Source organism: Ammospiza nelsoni, chromosome 18, assembly GCF_027579445.1.
Source record: "Ammospiza nelsoni isolate bAmmNel1 chromosome 18, bAmmNel1.pri, whole genome shotgun sequence".
Lineage (NCBI taxonomy): Eukaryota > Metazoa > Chordata > Aves > Passeriformes > Passerellidae > Ammospiza > Ammospiza nelsoni.
In genome coordinates this window covers 7,937,710-7,943,723 of record NC_080650.1, presented here as the reverse complement: position 1 = coordinate 7,943,723, position 6,014 = coordinate 7,937,710, and positions in this window count along the sequence as shown.

Below are 6,014 nucleotides of genomic sequence, written 5' to 3'. Positions count from 1 at the left end.
GGCCAAGCTTTTAATTTGTATTGTATGTCTAGTCAGATTGAGTTGAGAAAACACAAGTCTAAAAGATTTTTACCATCAATTATGGTAAAAACTTTGGGTTTGCTTGTCCTTACAATAAGATATTCCTGGTTTTGAAGTGGGAACAGCAATTCTGAAATGCCTTTGGCATTTCCCAAAAGAATCAGTTGAACTGGCAATTAATTGCACAGATAGATATGAAGATGTGATCATCTGTCTGAACAGGAAAAGGACAGTCCCATGCTTGAATCCACTGCTGGAATCCACAGCTCGAGAAATCATTTGATACCTTGGAAAAGGATCTGATAAGAGATACAGAAACGACTTAGAAGTTGAAAAATGTGTTTTATCAAATGCTATTACTTTAAAGGATGCTCTCATGTCTGTAGTGAGTCCTAAGTCTCCATCTTACACAGACAGAGGAAACAGCAGCTGAAAGGTGAAATTAAATACATTCAAGGGAGAAATAAGATATATATATCTGTCAATGAGAGTAATTAATGACTGGAACAATGAATTAACAATTTGTGGAGACAGGATGTTCTAAGGCATGTTTTCCTCAGGGATGTTCTGCTTTAAATGACAAGTAATAACCAGTCACATGGCTTCTGTCCCACGGTGAGTTGTAGCACATGATTACAATAATCCTCTGGCTCTATTTATCTGTGAAATGACAGAATGTGCTTGTGCTGGATGCTCTAATCTGGGCAGGATAGAAAATGAAGATGGAAATATAAATCTGGGTTTTAAGATGAGAAATACATCTCTTAGAAGAAAGGGGAAAAAAGGAAACTGAACAATCCCAACACAGAGAAAGCTTGAATCCCTGCCTTGAGCCAACTGTTTTGCATATATAGGCAAGCATATGCAGAATGTGTTTCTACAAAACACATATCAACAGAAATTTAATCTCTGCTTTTCTATGGCTCACAAAACACAAATTTAACATCCCAGATAAGCAACAGCTGGCCAACAGTCAACCAGGGAGCTGAGAGCTGCATGGAATATATGGCAATCCTACATTAGGGTGAAGTTTTTAACATGTATGTATGCATTGAAAGCTTACATAATTCTCTTTATTCTACTACCTTTTCCTTTTCACTCACAAAACCACATCTGCTTTCTCTCCTGCTAAATACAGACAATCCCTGCTAGCATCTGATTCTGTATTTAAATGCTATGGTACTCATCAAGTGCAATTAGTTTCTATGTGTTGTTTTGCTGGTTACTGTGCTGCCACTCCTGTTTGCATGCTAAATATTCCACTGTGCTGTGTAATTTACTTACCAGGAGTGAGCAGCTGCACAGCTGATGATGCTGTTTCCAGTCTCCTGGTTAAATGCAGTCTGCTCCTTGTCTACAGTCTCAATGTTTCATGCTGGAGGCACAGCCTGCAGCCCTCTCTGCATTCACAATCACACAGCCACTGTCAGGGAGGGGTTGGAACACTTCTGTCTTTTCAGGCTCTGGAGGTGATCTAGACATCACCCCTTGCAAAGGAGCCTGAGATAGCTTAAAAGAACTTCTGCTTCTTTCCCAGAGATGAGGGGAAGTTACAGAACTAACAGACAGGGTCTGTGAATCCTGCTGTTCCACAGGTTGTAATTGATTGGGACAGATATAAACACAAATGGAACAGTTACAAATTCTCCCATTAGAAAAACAGTGTTGTAAGTTTTAGAGACACGCACAGGTATTCACACACTGCAATCGTCTGTTCTGCTCTGGAGTCTGTTGATCAGCTTTCACAAAGCCAACAAGCAAAGCCATAAGGAAAAGGAGACACAACCAGGTTTCCCCACTTACACAGCCTGGTCACAATCTCTGAAGTTGCCTCTGCTTTTGGGGACAGACAAAACTTCATCTCTCCACAGCTTGGTTAGTACAAAAAACATTTCAACAACAAATACAGCTGTCACTTGTTCTTATGATCACCATTTTCATTACTGTGCTCACAGCATGATGATTCTTTTGTGGGCCTTATATTTTTGTTTAAAGACTAAAAGAAGTATAAAACAGAACTCAACTTACTGTTATCATGTCAGTAACAGAGACCTATCAGAGAAAGGTCAAGATATTCTACTGGAACTTGATATTAAATAATTTAAAAACAAATTCAGGTGGAAAGGATCATAAAATTTAACCTAGCTACTAAAGCATGCTGGTGCTTGAAGGGCATGTGGCTGGCTAATTCCCTAATGAACCTCTCTACTCCAGGTAGGACACTTGTATATCTGCCAGTCTGAATATTAGAAAAGTTTAATTAACATCTGGTTTTGCTATTTCAAAAGTCACACAAGAGATAAAGTAGAGTTTCCACAGGGATGGTGGGCATTAACAGGGCAATGCAGATTTTGCAGATGACAAATTGCCCTCCAGTGGTGGTGTGTATTTCAGCCCTCTGACAGAGAGAACATATATTCTCCTAAATTAGGGATCTGGAGCTCTGGGTGATTCTGACTTTTTTACACATCACATCCATTTATATGGATATGAGCAGATGTCTACATCACATAAAAATCATGATACAGATTTGTTTGATTCATAGCCCCCAAACAGATTCCTTTGCCTGTTCTCCACTTGATGAAAGCTTGAGACATCAAAGTGTTTCAGGACAGCTGATCCCACTGCTTTGGATTCCCTGATCCACTGGAGATGCAGCTTCTCTGCCTCTTTTTGGGACTTGCAGATTTTGGGTTGGCCTAAGTGGTACAATTTAATAGTTGTACTGATTTCAGAAAGCATCCCAAATGAGAGGAATGTATTTGTTCACCTAAAATACCTCCCCACACAGGCAGTTCCAGACAAGTAACTAAAATACACTGTGACAAATGCCAGTGTAACTCATGTCCTAGCAACAAGCTGGTTTATAATTCATGCATAATGTTGTAATTTCATATTATATAATAAGAAGTTTGATATGGATTTTGTCACTTATTTCTACATTACACTACTTAGACCAGCTGCTGCCATGTCCCAAGAAAAAAGATGCATTTTTCTTTTCCTTGGAGAACTTTGGAGAACACAATGTTACAAACCTGAGAAACTGAGAACACAAGATCAGATTTTTTGGTTTTCATTACTAAGCTTGCATTTATGGCGAACATATAGGAAAGTAGTTAAATTACCTTTTTAAAAAAAGTCTTTAATTCTTTCAGTGGTTTTCTTTCAGCTAACACAGAGAATCTAGTGTTTGAAATTGTAAGACCAATTGATTTTTAAATTTGGTTAAAGTCTCCAAACTTTTGAAACTTAACATATCCTACAGAAGCAAAGGAAGTAATGATGCAACCATTGAGATGCATCACTACTTCCATCATTTCCTCCATGCTTTTCAAGTTATTTCACTGTCTCAGCCACTGACTACATGCAGTGACCTCAGTGCATTGTGCTGCATTGGAGTTCATTCATGCAAGCAACCTTAACCTGCTACCACTGACTACATCCTTGACATGTCTTTATCTTCAAAAAAAAAAAAAAAAAAGAAAGAGAAAAGGATGAAAGGATGGTATCTAACAGTGCAGCTTGTGTATTTGTTACTAGGGAAACAAACAGCGAAGAGAAAGAAACCCTCAGTGTCCTTGTCATTTGGATCTTTCAGCAGAGAAGGAGAGCTTGTGTTAAAACAATGGAAACACTGTTCAGCTTTCAGGATCCTTTGCTGTCCTTGCTGAATGACAGACACTTCTTTCTCCCCCTTGTCCATCTTGTCATCTCTGAAAAGGAGAGTCATTTCTACATTCTGCACTGGATTGCTGCTTGTTTTTTATTCATCATGTAAACTTTAATCCCTGGTTCTGTGTAACCTGGTCAGTTCCTATCACCTAAACCAAGACTGCAGCAGGTCTCTTGAGGGAAGTGGAAGAGAGAACCCTGATGTGGTGTTCATGGCTGTAGAAAAGCAGAGACAGCAGCAGCACCAGTGCCAGGTTTGTGCTACTTTGAGTTTGTAGTGAATCAGAGTTCAAACTCACTCAGGACTCCAGAGAGCGTGCGGGGCACGGCAGCATTTGCTGCACTCCAGCACGAGGAGCTGCGCAGTGCTGAAGGTCAGTGCAGGTGTGACATTGTGACATCACTGTCCCCAGGCTGGGAGCTGTGCAGGTGTGACATTGTGACATCACTGTCCCTAGGCTGTGACATTGTGACATCACAGCCCTGGAGGCTGTGGGCTGTGTGGAGCTTTGCCAGCAGCCCAGGGAAGCAGGGAGATGCCAGGCCATGTAAGCCATGACTGCCACCGCTGGTTTCAGCCAGTCCAGATGTGTCAGTCACAGCTTAGCTGGACTGACACCTCCCTGTGTGGGCTGGGAGGACGATTCAGAGATCAGCACTGCCTGTACTGTGACTTTCTGCTCACTGCTAAATGTGCACTGTATCAGATTCCATGTAGTTTCTCTATCAAACTATGCTGCATCCTTGCTTCTTTTTCTGTTCCAATTATTATCTTGTTCATCTTTAGATTTTGCCTCATATAACTCATCTTGTGGGAAACTGGATTAGGAAACCGGATTTGGTGTGCTCTGAAGTGTAGCTAAGTAAATCCAAAGGATTATCACCTTTCTCCTGTTTTTACAAGACTACAGCTACCAGCACCAGAGCTAGAGAGATGATGGGAAAATTGCAATAAAAGCCCTACTGGAAATACTCTCATAGATTTTTATGTCCTGCTGTTTCAACAAAGCATATTTATTCTTTACCCTGCGAGTGTGGCTTTTTTGTTCCAGACTGGCTGTTACTTCGCCATTAGGAAGGAAATGACAAAACACCTGAATTACATTATAATAAAATATCAACATTTGAATTACATTTAAAAATGGATAGGCAGAATAAAATCAACTAGCACATGGTTTATTTATCATAGTCACTACCTGAACTGTAATGGATTCCCTCTCTCTAGTTTTCCTCAAAGTACCAAATGCTCTTGGGTAAAGAAAACAAATCACTTGGTAAAGATTATGGAAAAAAGAAAAATATGCCAGGACTGACAGGAAAAGGAAGTGGCAAACATGTTATTGATGATGTGTGCTCGTAGCAGGACAGCAGAGCCCTGGCTGTGGGTAGGTGTAAATGACAACTTGGTGGCAGGCTCCAGCAGTTTGTGTCCCCACACTCTGTCCGTGGAAGTAAGAAGGGTACAGCCAAAATAAACCAGGGGGTGGCTTTTATTGACTTTCTAAAGAAAAACACGATCATTGCCAACAGACCTCAAATACTTGGGAAACTACTTGTATGTGAGTTGTGTTTTGGCTCCCTAGTGTTGCAAATTGTTATTTTACACCATAAAATCTGAGTATTTTTTCTCTATAAGCAATGAGCTTTCTCCAAAATCTCTGTCTGGAATAAAGTGCTCCAACCGATCCTCTTTGTCTTTCAGCCTCTAAGTGGCCTTTTTTCCCTTAATGTTTTCTCTACAGCACTTAAGTTTTACCAGACCAGTGCCACCTCCCAGGGTTTTATTAACTCCTGCAGAGACGCGGAGGACAAATGCTTTTTGGTGTGAAAACGCACTCAGAGCAATCCGACATAGCCGATTGCAGCGTTTTCACGAGGAAACCGCACCCGGTGATGGAACCGTAAACCGAGGCGGCTGCTCCGGCAGGGGCTTTGTTACCTGGCGTTCGCTCCGTTCCCGCTCCGTTCCCGCTCCCGTCCCGCCGCTGCTCCCCTCAGGGCCGGGCCCGCCTCAGCCCTCAGCGAGCGCGCGCCGCCCGTTTCCCGCCGCGCGCGGGGCTGAAGGGGAGGGGGGCGCTCGCGGCACGCGCCCAGCGGCACGCGCGCTCCCCCACAGCCCCCCCCGCCCCGCCGCGCGCACAGCGGCCGACGAGGGGCGGGGCAAAAGGGGGGCGGGGCCCCCAACGCGCCCCCTCGCCCGCGCTCGGGCCCCGCCCCCCGCCCCGAGCCCGTTCCCTCCTCCAAAACGCCGGGGGCAAAGGAGGGGAGGGGCGCGCGCCACTTCTGCCCGCCCCAGCTCGAGAGGGGCGGGGCCGGGCGCG